The following is a 23,420-nucleotide window of genomic DNA, read 5'->3' on the forward strand; positions in this document are numbered from 1 at the left end:
CTTAAGAATGGTAATTGCTTACCCAACTCTAAAGTGAGTGAGTACAACTCTATGAGTTGTAAAAAGTAAAAAAATGGCTTCTGACTAAAAAAACATGATTACTAAAACCAATGATTACCTTTGAACTCATTGACAAGAGATGAGACCGAGAATGTAAACGGCCTTTACTTTAAAATTAGGATATAAATATTATAATGCTTATTATAGTATACCTATTTTTGATTATAGAAACTTATTTTTTCCTTTTATTTGCGGAAAAATATACATTTATATCAAGTATTCCTGCTGAAAGATAATAGTACAATTACTTTAACAATATTTTAAAAATGATTGCATACGTAACATAATTGACAATCATTTATAAAATGTCACATCGCTTAAATAAAAGTATTTCATTTCCCATTTGTGACAAGGATGCGTAAGATCAATAAAATAAACTTGAACATTCCACCTAAGACATATTTTTTCTAATGTGGCATTTACCGCTCGTGTCTGATATCACAAACTCAGGTTGAAAATAAATAATACATCAATTTATTTACATACATCTACCATTGCCATTGCCTCGGTCTCTTTAAATCACAGTTGAAATATGAAACTGATTCTATAAATAAGGAAAACCAATCAAAAAAGAGAAGGCATCCTATTTGGTAAATAGATATAAACGACAAACGTATATACATATCTCTGTATGAGCTCTATTTACTCTCTTCTTGGTCATAAGAAAGAAATAAATTTATGACTTAGACATTCGTAAATGTATATTTTCTGAATATATTTTTAATAAATAATTTTAGCGTTAAACGGCCATACAAACTCGCCGATCAAAATCTAATTCTTGTAAAGAAAAATTGAACCTGTTAAGGGTATTCTATGATAGCTTCGACGCAGCCGAAATAAACGTTTGCTTATTTGACTTCATTTATATACCCAGTGGAATACTGATGCAAAATGTTTGCGTTCTTCCACGAAGGATCTAACATAAAATGAAAAATTTAAACTTTAGCGCAAGAATTATAAAATGCATACTAACGAGAAATCAAGCATGCTGTCTGAGGGATTTCTTCGCTTCATAAATACATAAATACTCGTATTGTATAAATTCGGTCAAAACTATAACTTTAAATGAAGTTCCCACTCAAATGGATACGCTTACTTTTTATATTCCTTAACATACATAACTACATGTTAACCTTCAAGGAGCATCCGAGAAACACGATTCGCTTAAATTGCAGCAACCAACATATAACTTATGTTTACACAGTGTACGCAATATTTATAAAAAATCATTGAATATTGTCCTAAGTCATGTCATACGATGTGTGTATGCCACCCATATGAAAAAAAAAATCGTGTAAAGGGTATTCCTTCATATAAAGTATTTGAATCGTCACCATTTCACAACTTTCCTTAACTTTTGCAGAGCCATGAAATAGCAAAAAATCAAAAATCTTTTTCGCTCTCTTTTTCACACAAGTAAAAATGAAATTCTTTTGAACAAATTTTGCAAGTGTTTGAAGTGTGAAAAAAGGCCAAATGAGAGGCTTGGAAAAGCAGAGCAGAGCTAACTTCTCAGCCTTGGCATAACTGGCAGGGAAAGTAGACTATAAGAGTTGTTCTTTGAGTATATGAAATGAATGGTATTTAAATATATACAAGTCAGTAACAGCAAGTGTTAAAGGCCTTTCAGAAAATGGCCTACTTTTTAATGGCATCTGTAAATTAACTAAAAGATGTGAAAACAAATCTATACCAATACCACTCATTTATTCACATAATCTAATTTCACTAATTTTATAATGCGATTGTAACCTCAAAAGTTGCATAAAATTGAGACAGTAGTTTTGGAAGGGATAATGTAGTACCCGTTAGCAGGTATGCAGGTATTTGCCGTATCTAAGGATTCGTTCAACTTGTGCTTAAGTTCTTACCACTATACTAAAGAGTCCATGTGCTGCGCATATAAAGAGAAATTTCCTTGAGGTGACGCAATATTTTGATATATTTTAATTGCATCAAAATTCCCGCAAGTGCATTACAAAAATGTCACTTTGATTATATATGTATATACTACAATATTATGTTTTTGGCGCAGATGTATGTTGTTAAATTATAGCATAACCCCATTCTGCATACACACAACTATTTTTATGATTAATTTAAGTAGAAAGAGAGAAATTATGAGCTTCCGGCAAAATGACAACACGAGTCTAGTGAAAGGTGATTGAGTTGATAAGCATGTAGCAATACTTGAAAGATAAAATAGCTGTATGCTAAAAGGTGCGTGTTCAGTGCACATTTTATTTTTGCAAACGCGCGGTTAAGTGTACATTTAAAAAAGCTTATGTAAGAGAATGTCCATTGTCCATGAAACTGTAGCCTTTCTGGAAAATCTTGCATCTGACTTTAATCAATAAATAAAAGAGTTGTCTTTAACATATCGTATGATAAACACATCATGACAATTGAATACTAGAACAGTATAAAACATTTCAAGAAATTGACAATAAAATTACTTTATAATATGCCCAAGTACCTTAAAAACAAAACACAATAGGGTGTATAGATAAGTATAGAACTTGCTATTGCTGTTGAATAACCAAGGTCTTTCAAAAAGTATTCAACTTAATAAGCAGCAAGTTGAAAGATTTATTTAAAGTTTAGTGGATTCATAGCATCTTATATAACAAACGTTTTGCATACAAAGATTCAATCACGACAAGGGTTATGGACATAAACTCTTTCAATGTCAAATTCGATTAATCTAAATTGGAATAGTGTCAAAAACAAAAATACTTTAAATGTTAATAGCTGTCTCAGAGTTTAAGGCAAAGGAAAACAAATACCACCATAGAAACATATAGTATAACTCATTTTTTTCTAATATCTTCAGTTCTATGCCAAATTCAGCTGAAAGTTGTCTAGTAAGTTTCAACATAAATAAATATAAACGAGAACGCATTTAACTACTAATCTTTTAAAATTGGACTAAAAATGTTGCTGATTTTAACTTGATTGCCTCTTCAATCATTGATCGCATGAAAGCATTTTTAGTATAATTTTCAACTGTGATTATCATCTGCAATAGTTATTGGTTATGTTTCTTTCATTTTAGATTAATTCTACATAATACTGCTGTATATAAAACAAGTATATGCTTTTGTTTTATGTACTATAAATATCATATAAATATTTGTTGTCTTTAAAGGGTTGTCACCAAAAATGTTTGCCTCCCAAATTATTTGCTATTTCTTTCCCTTTAATATGTCTTGACTTGACTGTTAACTTGTTGCCATCAAGTGTCAATTAACTTCAATGGTTTAATGAATGACTTTAGGGCATTTCTCTTAAATTTGCTACTGCGAGCTCTTGCTGTTAATTAACATTTTTACCAAATTTCTTAGCCATTACGTGACCACTGAATGTGTGAAGGCACTTTGTTTACAAGTACTAAATGTGCTCACTTAGGAATTTTCGCATTTGAGCAAATTAAGTGAATTAAGTGATGCACTAAATCAACTAATCTAATAATTGATTGCATACATGAGAGCAGGTCTAAGGCTGAGCAGAATGCTAAATTTACTTGACGAATTAATTACTTTAGGACCACGCCAAGACGGTGTTCATGTAAGAAGTAGTATTTAATTCATATAAGTATGTTTAAATATGTACTATATTCTGTAAAGATGCATAATACCTTTAGTTGCAAATAACATACCACCATCACATATAAACATAAATAGTTGGATTTAATTTTGAATGCACTTCGTACTACGCTTCAGAAACAAATAAGCTATAGACCAACATTTGTATGTTGTTTCATTAATGCATTCTTAGTTAATTAAAATTCCAAAACAAAAAACAAAGATAAATAAAATATGCTTTAATTAATTAGTTATAATGCGATCTGAGTAGCCATTGGTATATGAATAACAGGTGTACTGAAAATTTGTGAGAACTTCCAGGAGCTACCATACACCCACGTTTTTATATTGTATAACTGTATAAAATAAAGATGTTGGACTGTACTCCCTCTCTTTCCATCTGATATTGATTTTGTATTTATATAGCTGTATTTCTAAAACAATCTTTCGTAATTTTATTTTCAAAACGAAAAAAAAATTAAACTTTCATTTCAGTAATTTCTTTCCTACATCCTTTTCTATCAATTTAAAAATAAATCAAATTTTGTAATTTCTAAATTTTACAGATGAATAACCTTTCACAAGCAACAAAGTGTAAAAGGAATAACACAGCCAAGTGACCCGAAGAAATACACACAAAGTGGCAAATAAATTGTGGAAAATTGAAAAAAAAGGACGTACAGCTAAATCCCAGAAAAAATTTGAATGGAAAAAGAGTCGACACACATTTGCAAAAAGTATCAATTATCGGTTATAGAAGCAAAATGGAATTGAAATTTAATTCGCAAGTACCATACGCCTACATAGAATATGTAACACCCAAACCAAACTTCTGCCAGAGGTACAAGGACCCAATCACAGTCATGTCTATAGTTTATTTGGACTCTTGTAGCATCGTTTATACCAGCCCTGAACAATGCCAATCAATGTAACAGATTGGCGCAACATCGCATTGCAACCCTCAACCACGTGAATTGTTGAATTCATAGGTTCTTTCCAGCTAAATGAGGTGTGATCACTACGACTGATTGGATTTCTGATACTGATACGATTGATAAAATTTGGTAAGAACTTATTCTATGTGAAAATGTTATATATGTAGTAGCTTTTATTGCTATTATGTTTATTTTCTATGCCGAAGCTCAATTAATTTCGCCATTATCATCAGATCAGAATCAATATGTACTACAAGTTTAGAGGCGTTTGTCAATTGATTTTCTCTCTTAGCTGTCAAGCGGCCATTAGAACTTAAGGAATGTTTTCACAACCCTTATCGTTGTTCCAGGAGCTAAAAAGCAGTCTCATGTTGTGTACTTGGACAATGTTATAGCGAATTGAGAATCGTTTTAATTTTAATTTTTTAAAAAAACTTACTTTAGGGCATCTTGAACGCAGTAGTTACTAGTACAGAAATTTGACAAAGCCTGCTGCTAAATATATCACAATCTAGACTGTTTAGCTTAAAAATTTCACCGACGACTTTCCAATCTATTTTAATTCCCAACGTACATTTTTATTTTCTTTATTTTATTCAGACGTTTCACTACTCTTTTTTAATCATAAATTTTAGGCCTATAGGATTTATTTTGAGACCACCGGAACTTAAAAGCATTACAGCTTTCAGGCTTACGCTATTTACGACGGACATTTTATGCGTTACGTGTAACGGAGCAAGCATACAATAAGTTGAAAGAAATAAAATTTAATATAAAATATGGAAGAAAATATGCGAAAGAATTATTAAATTCAATTTACTGCGTAACAAACATTCCACACATATATGTAGGATTCTTTTCTGTTGAGTGGAAAGATTCTAAGCTTCCTTTAATTTCAAAATTTATAAAACATTTATTTATTTATTCCAAAGTTAAATATTTCATTATAGAATTATGTAGTATGTAACAAATGTAGTAAGATGTGTTCGCTTCAACAGTCGGTCTCAGAATGTTAACTTTTTCTGTTCGGCAGCGTTATGACGCTTCGTTGTATATCAAGTTACATCAAGGCGAGAATTTTTAATAATAACATACATATGGCGGTTTCATATTGAAACTCTACTTTCGCAACAAAACGAAATCTCAGATAAAGCCACAAAAACCAATTTTGAAACTAACAGCAACAATATTGCACTGTCATTAGAATACAGCTTTCAATCTTACGTTCACCTACCTACATATATACACAGAAGAGTACATAATTTAATGTTGAACAACATTTGGTGTGATTTATTGACAATATCTGTCACAATATGATGTGCTTATCACATAAATTGCATATTCAATCCAATTTGGAACCAACGCTGTAGTGTGGTCAATTATTATGATGATTGTGATTCTGATGCATTTGGCTTTTTCCTGTTTGGTTCATTATTAAAAGTAGACGCTAATTTCAGCTATTAAAAATATTGCTATTCTTATGTAGAGTGAGTCTCAGGTAATTATGCTGTAAACTAGTTTTTAGGGGTTTCAGTTTACCTTTCGTTAGGGCAAAAATACAATAAGAGTGCGAATTAGTTTTTCTGGCAATTGAAAATTTTCCGCATGTTGCTCTTTCTAAAAATTCTACAATTGTTCATTGGGTTTGTGTCAATTGGCTTTGCTGGAACTTAATATGTGTCGTGATTGTCTGCCTCATCCAACTGCAACTGATTTCTTAACTTTTTCTAAATCAGTAAGTCATCACCGTCCAATATTCCCATGAATGCATGCAGATTTGCATCATGCAAATGAGCAATGAAAGCAGAGCTGAAAATGTTGCTCATGCGCCAGAATGGGCAATATTCATTGAAAATTGCAAATCCCTTAGGACGCACCTTCTTTACAATGCTTCGAACTTTCACGTGGAATATGAATGTATACTTTTACATACAGATTCAAATTACAGATAGTTGGAAAAGTAATTTATTCAAGGTATGTAAGAGTTAATGTTAACGTTAAAACTTCTTATGTATACTAAGCAGATATTTGCAGTAATTAATAAATTCCAGGTGTTTTAATTTATATAAAATTATACTCACTAACTGACACCGAAGAGAAACAAACGACCATCTGCGGATATCTATATGCATGTTCAATTAGAAAGACGTTGAAAATAGAGCACAACACTCGAGACAAAAAATTCGAAAACACTTCAGTAGTTCTCAACAACTATATATGTTTACTATGTTTTATACATGTTCAAGTAGATTATTTTCAGTACTTATATGCACTCTTCCGCTTTTAACAAATATTGATTTTGTATGGAAAGATAGAAGTATTCGCTTATTCAACCATTATTTATTTGAAAATAATTAAATTTTACATCCAAATTAATTTAACTATATTCGATATTCCACTATTTTAGGTAAAGTGTTGTGGTCCTAAGCAAATATTCGAAATTGTGCCTCGCAGCTAAAATAATTTCGGACAATCCCATAGAAAAGAAGTTCTGCCTGATATGAATTGAACATTAAAGCAAATCAATATTTATCAATAATATCAATACATACATACATACAAGTAGATATTTAGTATGTATGTCCACAAATATATTTACCATACAAAAGGGTTGGACACCAGGAAATCTAATTAAAATGGTATTAAATCTTACTTAAAACAGACACCTGCATAAGGATGTGTTTCGCATGTCGTCAATGGACGTAATTACTTTCTTGTCAGTGGCACAAACATAAATAAAACTATTTAACGAATTCCTTTTATGTACTTAGAGAGACTCACATTCTGAAATCAGCATTTAAATTGACAAATTAAAAATACATTATAAATTATTTTATTTATAAAGTTAAACACAGAAGTTCACCAACCTGGACCTCCTATTTCTGTCAAATAATTTTCAAAAATTGTATCTAAAATCAACTGTAAATCTGTAACTATGAAGGAACCTATTTGGTGATTGATACAGATTAAATGAAAAATGAAATATATCAAATAACTAATTAATGTATGTATTGTTAATGTAGGAATGAGAATTCTATAAGACAATTTTTATTTTTCTAATCAGGCATTGACGTTTTGGTTCTATTTACAGAATACATACACTTGAAGGCATAACTACGTTGGTAGTCTTAATCTTGGCTGACAAAACATACAGAATCATATCGAAGACATTCGTGTATTATGTAATACATATTCTTAATGAGTATATTTATGCAAAAAATAATAAGCGAATCACCTTGCAGCCAGGTTACAGCGAAATAGATTGAGACATTTATATGCTAATTTAAATTTCGCTTTCTGGGAGTGACTTAAAATCTATACTTATTAAAATAAAATTGAAAATCCGAATTTTTTGTGTTTATAAATATTTGTTGTAAAGTCAAAGTCAAATAGGTAAGTAACCTCTCTTTGGTCTCAAAAATTCTGAATCTTCATTTAAGTCAAGATAAATGTTTTTCTCAAAAATAAGATTTAATTTCGCAAGGTTGCTAGAGACATTTAAACTATCGTATTAGTCATTGCAGAACGATTTATTTTTGGTTTTTAAAAAAATGAAAAACTTTTTTTCAACAAATTTTATTGCATAAATGTCAATGTAGCACTTTCGCTGAGTATAGAAAAACACTCAACACAATATATTAACCCAAATTTCATTATTTACTATTTCTTAATACATTCTATTCGCCATGCTAGTCATTGCTGCAATGCAAAACTAAATGTATGGTTGTGAAATTTGCGTTATCTTTAAATTGTAAGGTCTCTCTTTACTTAAAACACTTTTCAATATGTCTTGCAAATAGCAACGAATATAATAACTGAAACAAATAACAAATACACTATACTCACAACAATACTAATAACAAAAATTTTCTTTACTGTAATTCTAAAGGAGATTTTGGCCGACAGTTGAAATCTCTTACGTATTTGTAAGCAATTCCATAGAACACTAGAGTACAAATGCATTCAATTTAAATGTAAATTTTTAATTCAAACTAGTATGAAGATACTGAGTTTACGGGAATAGTAGACTCGATTATAAATGAGTAAATTGTCTCTACGCCAACAAAGAAGAAGAAGTATGAAGAAACCACAATGCATAATACATAGAATTAAATAATTTGGTTGTGTTTATTGTTGTAAGGATGTAAATTTAAGTAGCTTATTTCTGAAAATTTTATATAAACTTATACAATTGTAATTCAACTTTCTTCTTTAAAATAAAAATATTTATTTCTTAATAGCACATACATATTTACATATTAGTAACGAAACTTCTTTTAAGAATAAGAGAGAGGAGGCTACTAGTCGCTTACGTATTCATGTATATACTTATTTAAATAATAATCTCGAATAGCTTCCACAGCATTTTCATATACAATATATATGTATATTATATGAGGGTAAAGAAGGCATACTTCACACGGTTTAAGTTAAGTTGGAAAAAAAATAGTTTAGTTTAGTTTTAGTTTAGTTACTCTTTTCAAACAAACAAGAGAAAGAATGAAAAAAATGGATGAATTTTTAATACAATGGATGTACATATACATAATAAATTTAGTTAGATTTTAATATAATATGCGTACTGGTGACAAATCTTAACAGAATTGATTACATCAAGTTGCTTAAACACATCAAACATTTTCACCGAAACTATTACTTTCCTCTATTTATCTATCCACGACTGCTAGATATAATTCTGATTTGTATATAAATATGTATATCTATCAGCTTAAAACCAAGAAACTTTATGTGCATCAAACAACTAATCTAAAAGCAAACAGAACTTCAAATGAATTTCTCGCAATAATCTGCCACCAAAATTTTTGCATTCAAGTGACAACACGAGGCTTGCTGGAAAAGAGCAATTCAGGTGAACATACATTCCAATATATGTAAAAAAGTTTACGTCGAAGAGCAATATACGGTTACAGTTTCGCATCGAGTCGACTGCAGAGCCCATTACCTGGCAGTTGACAATGTTTTACTCACTCGAACGGCTGGAAAATAAAAGTACACCCAACTCTTTTTTTACACGGATTTGAAGTTACACGGTTGAAAAAAATAAAAATTTTGTAAAAGATGTTTAATCAAGCACGGTTTTAAAATCACTGTCCTGTAATTACGTGCATGTTTGTTTGTTGGAATAACCCTATTCCTTCATACAAAAATAGCATTATGCAACACTGCATGTTCGAATATCCTTATTCAGGATACAATAGGAACATTACACATTACACAACACTGCGTAATGAATAGGTTCAGCTTTTCGTTCAAACTTGTTGTTCGCTTCATTCTATTTAAAATCAAGAGTTCAATATTGTTTTTACCACACTTGGCACCATTGCTGAAATGAACATACATTTGTTCGCATGATATTTACATAAAATATTACTTAATTCGAGTTTTGAAAGTTATTAGCTCGCAATATTTTATCAATTGTTCGTGCTATCAATTACATTTGAACATTTCTGATCTTAATAAGTGAAAAAATATATTTTATCTATAAATTTTTAGTGAAGCTTTAAAATTTTTGTCCTTACTACAGTTAACAAAATGCTCAAATTTTTAAAGATTCGTAAAAGGCAAGACATTTCTTTGGAAGCAAAATTAAAAATCTTGAACTGTCCGGCAAGAGGTGAAGGTACAACATCTGTGGCCAAGGCTTTTGGCTTAAACGAAGCTACTATCAGAACCATTAAGAAAAATGAGAATGAAATACGGAAATCTGTCATCATTTCATCAAAACATAGTTCCAAAACATCGTCATACATTAGAGATGAAGTGTTAGTAAAAATGGAAAAATGTGTAGCGTTTTGGATTGTGGATTTATTGCAAAAGAGAATACCTGTAGATGGAAATGTTATAAAGCAGAAGCCACAATGAATTTATAAGCAACTGCAGATATCGGAGCCATCAACAAGTCGTCAAGATAAGAGAAAGGAGTTTTCGGCTAGTGATGTATGGCTAACTGGATTTCTTAAAATAAATTATAATTTAAAAATATTAAAGAAGAAATTGCATCAGCAGATGAAAAGGCGGCTAAAATCTTTCCAGCAGAAATAGCCAAAATAATTGAAGATGGGGGTTATGTTCCCGACCAAATTTTCAATTCCGATGAAACGGGTTTGTTCTGGAATAAAATGCCTTCCAGAACTTTTATAGCAAAATCCGAAAAAATTGCTAGTGGTTCTAAGTTGCTAAAGATCGGGTAACATTTTTATTGTGAAGCAACGCTTCCAGTGACAGAATTTTAAATTCTCCTTTAATTAACCGATCATTAAGGCCACGTGCTTTGAGAGAAAAAAACATTCAAGAGTTGCCGGTCCATTGGAGGGCGAATAAAATGGCCTGGATGACAGCAGGTCTATTTACGAAATGGTTTGAAGAATGCTTTGTTCCTGAAGTTAAAATATATATGGAAATGCAATGTCTTGATCTTAAAGTGCTTTTGCTCATAGATAATGCGCCAAGCCATCCCGTTTTAGAGCATCCAAATGTTCAAGTAATATTTTTGCCAGCTAATAGCTTTGGCACACGAAATCGATGAAGAAGGATTTGAGGACATACAAATTGAAGAAGTCGACGAATTAATGATAGATAAACCTCTAGATGGTGATTGTCTGATTGTACTATGTCAATTAACTGCTGACGACGGTCTAACATTTAGTAAAAGTATGGTGAATCATTTCTTAAAAAATTATCCTAATATGGAACGTGTCCTGAAATTCGAATGAGATATTAATAATTGTACTGCTGGGTATAAAGAGTTGTATAAAGAACTTAAAAAACCAACAGTTCAATTTCCTATAAAAAGTTTTTAATAAAAAAGTCGACGGCGCCAGAGCTTTCGGAAAGTAGTCCGAAAGTTCAAAACTCAATTACCGGACGAAAGTCACCATTGGATAATTTGATGGATATCTCCAGTGATGATACCGACTTTAGACCAGTTCGTCGCAAACAATTGCGCTTGTTATCAAGTAGCGACGAATAATTGGAGCTATGTAAATATTTTTTCTTTATTTCTATTCTAATTTTTCTGTTCTGAATTCTGGTTTAACAAATTTCTTTTGTTTTTTGCTTGCTCTACCAATTTTTCACCTAATTAATTCATAATTATGTATTTTAAGTTTTAATGCTCAATAAAATGCTATATGAACATACAATTTTTATGCATATCTGAAATTTTATAGTTTTCAACATTTTTTACACGGTTTTTCGAAGTACATATAGTGTTTTATTTCATCTTACACGGTTTTCAGATGACATGGTACAATAACACAATTCTACACTTTTACCCCCTTAGTTCACCTCAAGGTCCCGACGGTATTCAAAAAGTAAGTATCGAACACAAATTTGATTCTTTCTGTTTCTTTCTGTAACACTATAGAAAAATATACACAACAAAATCAATTTAGAAATACAAGTAATACTATATTTCGCTGTATTCAATATTCTCACCCATTTTTATTGCTCCTTAATTCATAGTGCCAAATTTATTAATGGCACAGTGACAAAAATATTATAGAAGAGTTGACTGCTCTTTTTGCGGAATTGATAAAGTGGTCAGCACAATCATAGAATAAAAGTTTGCCACCTACTCTTATACAGCATATGTGTGTGTTTTCTCATTCAAAAGTCTTAGTTGTCGTCAATGTTTACGATGTACTTATGTAGATGGGTAAAAACAACTGGAATGAAAGTGCGTGGCTATTTACATATATACCAATATGATAGAACTTTGCTTTTTTTGTGGTCTCTGTAGTTATTTGGGTGACCAACAGAGTCACCTCAGTTTCCTACAAAACAAACAGTTTTAAATTCTTTATAAAGGGTTTTAAATGAATTTCTAAAAATAAATTTAATCAATGTATTCGGATATGTATGTATTCTATTGATGGCGGGCACTGTATTGTAATTACTTTTCGGTATTTAAAATAAACCTCTAGAAAGTAAATGAATGGAAATATTGAAAAAATATTGAAGTAGACTTTGTAAGTGTTATGAAATGTTTTTGTTTGAATTTGCATAGTCACTCCCAATTTATTTCATATTACTCTGAAAATTTCTAATATCACTTCAATGGATGGCTGAAAGACGAAAAAATATTATAAGATGTGTCTCTACAAGTAGTAGCAAATTATTATTGATGCCTTCAGTAAGGAAAGTTACGCAATAAATTTTTATAGCGCTGACTACCATTGCATATAGTCGCTTGTATTTTCATTGACAAATCCATAAAATCATATACGCAACACTACTTTGCTCCTCATAATCGCAGTTTGGCTTAGTACAGACGAAAATGACAGCATCTTTTGTGTGCAAATAGTTTAAAATAAGAATATTCCCATTGCTGCAGGTAAGCTACCCATTTACCATTTTGTCACGCTAGACGTAAGTCTAGTTCTATTCCCACACCAGAAAAATTAGCATTAGTGCAAGGGAACTGGTTAATTCCAACACTGAAATGACGATGAACTTAAGCATAGATCTAAGCGTATCTTGAGTAAGCGAAGCAATAAGGAACCAAAAGAATTAATCAACAAATAAAAATTATATTTAGAGACCTTTTTCATTTCTGTGCACATATATTCTACGTTGTTATCATTTGTATACTTGTAGTGACAAACACAATTGAACGTCCTTTCTGCAGCCATTATTTTCATATTTGGTTATTTTATAAGCGGAAAAATGCATTCTATTGCAACGTTAAATATTAAATTTAAGTAAGCACACTTGAACGGATATCAGTTTCTGGTATGTCAATGAGTGCATACATGATATATGTTTTCCGACTGTGGCATTTGTGGTGAGTATTCGCTTCCTTGCATGATTTGAAACCTTTCTAACTGCATTTAAAATACGATCGTTTTAACATTATTGTCATATTTCTTCATTTCTAGTTGCATTGCTCTAACAATTAAGCAAAAATTGCTAACAGTGTTTGTGGTTGACCAAAGTCTTATCTCTTTACTTGTATTCTGTCAACATGTCAGCCATTTATCATGGGTGACAGCAATAATATAAATGCTTATGTGTGTTATATTTGTTCGAGGAATGTAGGTATGAGCAAAGTTTGAGCTCGAACTAATTTATTTAAATGATTGCTTTTACTGAAGTTTTGTTATTTGAAGCGTTATATTATTTAACCAGATTTCACCTGTAAATTTTGTTTTTAAGAATGAAAAGAATGAAAAATAATGTATGAAATGTAAAATAATGTTAAATGTGCAACAAGCATCAAGTTAGATTTGGAATTTTTTAGTCAATTTAAAATTCAATTGTTTATAACCAAAAAGAAAATGTATGATTTATTTGAATAACATTCATTCAAGTCAAAATTCATTTTCGCAAATCACAAATATATTTTTGCTTAAAATTCATATCTGCAAGCTCTCACAAAAGTGACTGTGATTATTTACATACCATAAGAGTACAATCTTTGTCTTTATATCACAAAAATTTATATTTTTGGAAAATTTAACTCACCCTACTACAATAAATTAGGCAATAAGGTTATTTTCTGGTTTCGGCATGGGCAGCCAAGCACATCAACAAAAATGTAAAGTTAATGGAGGTTAGCGATTTTACATTCTGTAAAGCTTTTAATGCTGTACAAGGCAATTTGTTCCACGGCAAAGAAAAAATTCTTAATTTTTTGAATGAGAACACATGCTGACATGACAATACATACAAGAGAGAGGGATAATATTTGATAATATTAACAAATGAAATTAGCTAAGGACTATGTAGTAATCGAATTGCATACAACTTTTTCAAGACAACATTTATAATAATTTCAAAGGAAATAAATTCAGTTATCAGGGCATCGAAAATTACATTTGAATTTCCTTTTTTCGTCGTATCGTCATTAATACTGTGAACTCACACATATTATAAATTGTGCATAACTCACACATTTTATAAATTTTCCATAAAGTCTTCTTGTTCATATTTGTCTGTAGGAAAGGGTTATAATAAAATATTTTGCAAATTATAAATATTAATGTTTATAAAACAAGCCATACAAGAAAAATTTAGTTACCTATAAATACATACACTTGGTGGAATACAGATGGCATTTTTTTAACAATTTGCCATAAATAAAAGCAGTTCTTGCCGCTTCAATTCTTATTCGTTCTAAAATTATTTTACACATTTATTGCAGCAGCCCGTTTTATAAAAATTTAATAGAACCCCGAGCATGTATTAAATTTGAAATTATAAAAAAATACCTGCAAGGTTGGTAACTCGTTAAAACATATATAAATATAAGTAAAGCATGCAAAAAGAAAAGTAATAAATTTTTGAAAAAGTCGAAAGCAAGCTCCCCGGAGAATCTAACGCATTTTATGTCCCAACACGCGTAGTAACATAATCCAAATTACAAAACCCTCAAAATGTGGAAGCGTGCTTGCTTGCATTTGTTTCAGAACATTCTGCGAACGCATTATCTCTAACTATTTACTGTGTTACAACTTTGTGTGTATATACCAAGTAAAAAAAATATAGAGTTGCATACTACATTAGGCCAGTACAGAGGCCTTTGAAAATCGCATAAATTGGAAAACTGTATGACGAATATTCTCATGTTTAAACGAACGTGAACGGTATATACGCAACTCCAGAAGAACATATGGTATTTACAAACACCTCGTTGCATCTTGAATTTTCGAAAAGTATAAGTAATTTTATTGGATAATCTTCAACTGATGTTTCATAAAATATAATAGGGTCATGGGCGTTGATGGGTTCAAAAACATTTATTAACATTAGCAATAAGGAATATTAAGAAAGTCTATTTTGGATACAGACAGCTAAGACCTTACTCTTTAATTTGTTAGAAGTGCTGAGTAATTTTAGTGAAAAATCAAAGCAACCTATAATTAGTTTAGAAAAATTTAATTATACACTGCTGCGTGATTTTACTTCTTGTTATAATATATGTGTAACTAGTTATCTGCGTATTATTTATAATCATATATTTGTAGTATCTTAGTAATTTACTTAATATAATTATACACGTATTTATCTAGCAAACTGTCATTTATACATACAAATACACTTATTAATATTACAAGAGCCATAATACTCTCTAAAATAGACTATGACCTACAGATTTACAGTTGGTTCTCGATTACAAACATTAAGCAGTTGGAGGCTCCATATCACGCCGCGATTCGTCGTAGCTTAAACGCTTTTCCTACATCACCAACTAAATGTAACTTAGGAGAAAGTGGCTTACCGTCAATAAAGGAAAGAGTTTACGAAAAAACGATAGAACTTCTTTCCAAAATACTTAATTCTCCAAGCACTGGCATTCAGAAATGTATAACGCTTGCAGCAAAACACAAAAGAAATTTTCAACTCAAATCTACCCTCCGCCGCTGTCTTCAGTTTGCAAAAACTTTAAATATTCATATTCCAACGAAATTTAATACAAGCAACACTCAACCTGAATGGCCGATTAGTGATGTCTCAATAAGTACATCTCTACATAATTTCAAAAAATCCGCCACGAGTAACGCAGTTTTTCAACAAAACTGCTTAGAACTAACCAACGACTATAAGAATAAAAAGTTGAAAAAAATTTTCACAGAATTAACTAATACTGCCTATGCTGTTACCACAGCTAACGGGACAACTATTACTGGCGGAATTCTTCCATCATATTCGTCCGTATTTACCGCCGAGGTAATTGGAATATATGTATATGGCACTAAAATATGCTATCTTACAAAAAGGCAAATTCCTTTTTTGCTCAGACGGCTTCTCCTGCTTGAACGCCATACGCAACATACAAAATAATCCCATAGTAATATCTAAAATTTGAGTTATTTGCATTAAACATAAAAGAAAAATAGCTCTTCTCTGGGTGCCTGGTCACGTTCGCATTCCTGGGAATGAATATCCTGACAACGCGGCAAAGTTTTTCAAATCTGCTACCACTTTTCTTAACGAGGTGCAAACATTTGAATCAAAATGACCTCAGTAAAATGTTAAGCAGACACATATAAGAAAAAAAGTTTCAGACTGGAAAAAATTTAAACACAAATACGCAATCCTAAACAAACTATGCGAAAAGGTACGCTACCTCAATAACATCTCAAGACAACAAGCGACAATTTTTACTCGATTATCCATGGAACACATATTCATTATCTGTCCAGTGCTAGAGAGTATTAGGCAAAAACACTTTAATTCTAGTAAATACCAAACATTGTTAAGTACACCATCTTTCGTAAACATTGTTAATATAGGCAATTTTCTAACAGAATGTAATTTTTATAACAAAATATAAACTTTGTAACTTTATACTATTATATCGGAAGCGATGGCCACAGTAGCTTGTACTCCTTTCTTACCATTGGGCTTAATATTTTGTATATTTTTCCTAATAATAATAATAATAATAATAATAATAACTAGCTCTATATTGCTTGTATGACAATTCTAGTATTTTTTTAGAATCAAAAAGCTATTTTCTTTATATAATTTTAAGGCCTATTTTGAAACTAAAGTTATAAAAAAAGTATTATAAATCAGACACTAAACAAACCAAGACATCAGCCAACAGTTAAGAAACTATGATAACTTTCTTTCAACGCAGTCAGATCTTGTCTAGACATTATTTTAATGTGAAAAAAATTACAAATTAAGAAGATTAGAAATTTATTTGTATGCCAGGAATTCAAAATCAGAAAATTAACAAAAATTACACCAACTAAGTTTGAACTATATAATTTGGACTTTTTTTCATAACTTTCTAAGACAACTTAACGTCTAGCAATGATTATAACAAATGTCACATTTCTTGCTTCCACGAAATTCGGTTATTTGAAGCCACAAAAGGAACAGAGGTTAAAATGTGTAAATATAAGTATTTAAGAGACACTTGGCATAACACAAAGAACAACTTTTGCCTGCCACCAAAAGATAATCCGATTAGAGTGTTGCGTATACGCAGTGGGCGTCAAACATTATTGAAATGCCCCAAACAAAACAGAAATCTTATAAAGTGAGTGTAAGTTGGTCTCATGTTAATTTAAAGATAAACCAAGAGAATTTTGGTTTATGTAAATCACCTTTGTTTGCACATACATACAGACTTGCTGTTCACACGCAGAGACAAATTGTTGCAAATGATTTAATTTGATTTGCATTTCATAAACTTGGAAAGCACAAAGTCAGATACGACAGTTTATCTGGTGTGGAATAGAGGAAATTAAGAAATAAAAGATATTTACATATATAAAACTATTTATTGTATGTATATTTGTTACAATAATACTGACAACTAATGCTCCGTTTATTACTTCTCCGGAGCTGTTTACATAATTGTAAACAAGTGCTGTATATAATTGAACTCTTTTCTCTTAAAAATTTAACATGAAAACGTAGAAACTTCGCAAAATTTTAGCATCCAGAGATCTCAAAACTCTTGATAACTAAAATTAAATTCACCAGAAAAGCCTTTGGTTGCCTTTTAAACTTCGGGATTTGGCAACGGTAGTGGGATAATCGGTCGACTCACAGCTTTATCGTAAAGTTTGACATGGTTGATTATAGTAACTTAGAATATTCTTCTCGAATGGAATTCAATTTCGAACATCTTTGTGCGATTATTTTTCGACGTGCATTAATTCATCAAAAGTGCATAGGTGAACTTATTTTCGACGACGAAGCTCAATCAAGAATGAATGTTTCTCGATGAAAAGGTGAATTCAATCGAAGTCGTAGATCATTCGAGTTCAGAACTCAATAAGTTTTTAGAATCCTTTCGTTTCGTGAATTTTTTGAAAGTATAGATGTAAGTTATTTTAAACAAATTTGAATTTTATTTTAAAGGCTTGGTAAAACTCAAATTATAAATGATTTCAAAAATTGTACTGTTAAGCCGAGAGCTGCTTCGGTGGATAACTTTATGGATTCGTGCTTTCACTTAATAGGTAACATAACATTTATCATGACAACCATCGTAATAGAAAATATGATTTAGCTGCCAGTAAACCTCCAATGAAGTTTATGAGCAGGCTAGACGGAAAAAGAAAGACGAAAAATAAATAATCAAACATAACCAGACATAAATGAATGTTCATTGACACTGTTACAATTAGACTTATATGGGAAAGCATGATATTTCATTACAAACATTGATATTTATTACAAATGTTTTTTAAGCTCTGACATACCGAGTATAATCATAATAAAATAAATAATGCCGATGTATATATTTAACTACATCATTTGCTACAAGTTTAGAGTTCGACATGTCGTATGCGCAACTTATAATGCGATGGCAACTGCAACTCATTTTACGTTTATCTTGTCTGTACTGAATTTGATAAAATTAGACGATCTGACGGACAAGTTAGTATGAAATATTGTTTGCAATTACTTTTAAATTTAGTGGCTTACCTACCATTTATATTTTATTTTATTTTAAGCATTTGTATTCATCTATTAATTTTTTTTTGTAAACTTCAACCAATGTGGGCGATATTCTGCTTTAAAGCATAATAACAATTTTCTGTGGAATATTGTGGTCCTCCTACATATAGCACGTTTAATGAGTTACCAAGCAATGCTTACTGTGCGTAGCAGTTTAATCATCAATCAGTCAGTCATAAACTTGATACGAAGTTATATGAGTGGGTTTTAGAAATTGGAAGAAAGTAAAGATAGTAGAAAATGCGGTAATTCAAAATTATATTTAATATTATATTATTTTCAAGTTTAGAGCAGTTTTCCCGTATATGCACGGATAGATAGACTAATTATGACTTAGCTCGTTATGCTGATCATTTAAATATTGGATCTTCTATTTTTTGTTTCTTTATGTAATCAAATATAAAAGGGGCAAAATAACCAACAAAATAGAAAAACCACTAGCCCGAATTTCTAATTAAGATTATTCGAGCAAACTGTTAGCAATTAATTAATTACGAAAAATGAATAAGATACAAAGCAGCATGTATTTTAGGCGATGATAAAATAAACAGAAAACTATACATATATATAAAAACATACAGTATGTATTAATATGTGTTATTAGATTGCACCACATTGCGTATATTGGTTAACCATCCCAGAGCAAACAATTTGGCCGAATTCCCCAGCTGTAAGTGTTTATTGAATCGCATGGATAATATTTGTACTAATTACAGTGAAAGTTTGTTGATTTATGCTTTTAGGACATGTTTGTGTGAATTTTGGGGCACTGCTCTGACCGTTGACCCACTATTCTATTGTCTGTACATGATAATGGCAAATGAAATTAAAATTAATTGTACTAAACCAAATGTAAATAAAGACAAGTAAGAAAAGGCTAAATTCGGTATTATAGAGAGTATCTTAATCTAGTATTGACTATATTTTGGAATCAATCTACAATCTGCCGTATGAGGGAAACTCGATGATTAAATGATCATCATACATTCTTTGAATAAGGGCTGGGTAAAATTCTTGAGTAGTTATTAAAAAATAATAATAAGACTATTGAAATCAGATTTATCCGTCCATGCGTCTGTCCGTCTGTATATATGGGAACAGGTCCTCCAGTTTTTGAGACATCGATCGGAAATTCGGCAAGACATTATAGCTAAAGCTGTCATACAAATGAAACGATCAGAGTCAAGATTTCTTATTGACAGCTTTTTAATTTGAAGAGATATATTCACGAAATTTAGCAAGGATTATGTCTAAAACAAAGGTTTAGTCTTTTAATAAGTTAAACTGGCTGATGTATTATTAATCTTTTGTATTTGTAATTGGGATTCTAGCGGTGCAATTAAAGTTAACGCTTCTTCTTGTTCTTCATGATAAATATAAAGAATCAGTGTATTGCGACTACTTAAAGTAGTAAATACACAAGACGTGCAGCGTTCAGATGTACACTAAGCACCACCACTATTATCGAATATCAACATGTATACGTAAAGGGTCTTCCAACAAGAACGACGTTATACTAAAATAAAATACAAAATAAAATGCGGTCAAAATGGGTTCTGTTGTGTTTGTTTTTTTTTTTTGTTATGCGGCTAATTTTATGCCACGATTCCGTTTTACGCCAATTTTCAATAGTCCAATGCAGCATTCGGGCTATAATTTTGTTGGATATAGAAATACTCCGCATCGTTTTTATCAAATTTCGGAGGAAAAAGCGAGTCAACATCGTGGTATAAGGCTCACTATTGATGGTAGCAGCATTTTTTGCCCAATATCGAAAGAAATAGGCCCGATGATGTCGCCATACCACACTCAGTATCAGACGGACAATTTTTGTGGATGCAGTTGCATTTCCTAAACCAGACAGGAATTTAGTTCACCCTGGTAGTGACGATTTGATTTGCTGACGAAGTCTTTTAGTCGGAGAAGATGATTGATGATGAAGATGATTTCAATGAACGTGAATATGTAAATTTTTCGGAAAACGTGAATTTGCGTAATAATCTAGGACAATTGCCAAGTCCTATACCAAAATTAAACATGACAGGATGATATTAAAAACCATTCTGAAAACACTGATAAAAATTCGCAAGCAAACGTAACCAACGACAATTTTTCGTTGCACTGTATTGTACAAAACTATATCTGTGTTAATATCTCATATTGCTATTGTTAGAAATACCCCAGAAAGGAACCACGTTTTTGTTGTACTTAGGTAGGAGAAATGAAGTGTCAGTCCTTATTTCGTAATTGTTTTTCAAGGAAAATTTACTTTAGAAAGTTCCCACACAATCATTAAGAAACTACAAGTTTAAATAAACGTTTCCTTTTCAACCTTGCATGTATGCAATGGTAAGGAATAAAAAAATAAAAATGCCTCATTCTATCAATCCAAGCAAGCATTAGTCAAAAAGTGCTATAAAAATTGTATGTGAAATTTTAACGAAAAACTTTGTTCAGTATTTTATGATTATTATTAGATTATATATCCTTTGCAAATATTTCTTAATCTTTTTTAAATTTTGCTTACACTTTCATACTATATGTTTTATTTATGTATTTATTTTTTTGCATTTATTTTCTTATGCTACATTTTCGCACAAGTCACCCATGAGAATAAGAGTTAATGTAATGAAATGCAAACAATTTCCTCTCTAACATATTTTCAAATGAATTTCGGTCTTATTCATGTCATTGTGGAATATTCTGTCGAATGTTGAGAATGCGATGATCGCCCGGCTTAAATTCTCATGTGCAACAGTTGGTAATTAAGAATTTAATTTAACTTGAAAAGTGACACGAGAATTAAGTAGAACGGCATTTTTGTCTATCGTTTTCTCCAACAGGCGAAATGGACCTGCGTAGATGTGAGAAATATACAGTTGAATAACTCTGGACCTAATTTGAATATTGAGACTGGAATATATGTGTAATACCTATAAATGAATGACCATAAATTCAATGTGAGCGTATATTGTCAAATAACTTACAATCATCGAACGTCACTTCGACAATAAAATACTTTGAAACCGCCGAGTATAATTAACCGGGCTGAACACGAATATTATCAATTGCCCTCCTTCATTTAATATTTACAATTTTAAGTAGAACAATTACGTGAATTAAATTAAATGACTGTCAATGATTCTAAATTACTTCGCGTTCTGTTAGTGAAGAAAGCAGTAATTCAAAAGCAACCAAGATATAAATATATTGAAAAAATATAGCTGGACAATAAGCAAATTAATGGGACAAATTAAAATTTCCAGCAAGTACATTTAATTTAGTATTTTGTTAAACTCTACAACACCCAAAGAATATTGTAATAAATTTTCAAGTTGATCCGAGATACAGCCTTGAGAGCTTGTGCGCTTGAGGATAGCTAGGCTAAGAGTGCCGTCTTTAAGCGCGTTTTCCTCGAAACTGTTTTTGAAGTCGCTTGGCATAATTTCTCTAGAACTACTCAATCGGTCTTCATGACACAATGATTCATGATGATTTTACACAAATCTTTAAGATATACTTCTTAAAGACTTCGACGAAGATTTTTTTTTTTGGTTCCAACTATGTATTTGAATAAAACAAGAGGGGACATTTTAATTTTTTTGTAAAAATATCTGCCAAATTAATTTAAGTATTTGGTTTTAAATATTTGGTTTTCTTTAGATGATCCTATATTTAGTTTTCTTGCCACCAGGGCTGTTTTTTTACCCGAGGAAACCTTTGTAACACTCCTAAGCACAGGGGCGATACTAATATTAATTAATAGCTAAAACAGTCACTAATTTTATACTTGTACAAAGGCTTTATTATTATTACTGTATCTTGTTGCATCACATCAGGGCGCAATAAACCACAAAATTTATTTAAATAGTTTTAATTAATATTCTACAATTAGTCATATTGCCATGAAAATCTGCATTATATGTATGTGTATATATACGACTCCACCTGTTAAGAAATAATTAAATCGCAATAATACAATATCCAGCAGTGAAATTGCGTTGCGTTGCGTTTTTTGGTTTTTGGGATTACATTTTTTTTATTATTTGACAGCTAAAACTTTACTTTTTAATCTAAGATATTTTAAATAAAAACTTAAAACTACGAAATTCAATTTTAACACAAATTATGTGGTTAAGTTATTTTTTTAATCCGATAATTTTTAATTTTCAACCCGCGGGACATTTTGTGCGGATTGACTAATAAGCTGTAAAATATTTCCTTGAAGGCACAAAAAAATATTTAACATTTTAATCAAAAAAACCTTGGTAACGTTCTAAAGGTATCCCATTAATTAGTTTACAAGCGTTAATAAAAATATCCTTCTTGCTAGATGAAATGAAAAAAGCTTGCACAAGCGAACATTTATGATGGCTATATTTATCACATTGGT

The 23,420-nt window shown here is 30.9% G+C and overlaps 2 long non-coding RNA genes across 4 annotated transcripts in view; one reads left to right on the forward strand and one right to left on the reverse strand.

Moving 5' to 3' along the window:
- Positions 1-7,927, forward strand: part of LOC120773916 — a 142,580-nt gene extending 134,653 nt beyond the window's left edge. For all 3 annotated transcript variants that reach the window (XR_005705202.1, XR_005705201.1, XR_005705200.1), the window contains 2 exons: positions 4,211-4,708; positions 7,671-7,927. This is a non-coding gene — a long non-coding RNA (uncharacterized LOC120773916). The remainder of the gene's footprint in view (positions 1-4,210; positions 4,709-7,670) is intronic.
- The window catches only part of LOC120773918, a 133,116-nt gene that overhangs the window by 2,253 nt on the left and 107,443 nt on the right, over positions 1-23,420 (reverse strand). The gene's annotated exons all lie outside the window — the stretch shown is intronic.

This window comes from Bactrocera tryoni, chromosome 4 (assembly GCF_016617805.1).
Source record: "Bactrocera tryoni isolate S06 chromosome 4, CSIRO_BtryS06_freeze2, whole genome shotgun sequence".
NCBI lineage: Eukaryota > Metazoa > Arthropoda > Insecta > Diptera > Tephritidae > Bactrocera > Bactrocera tryoni.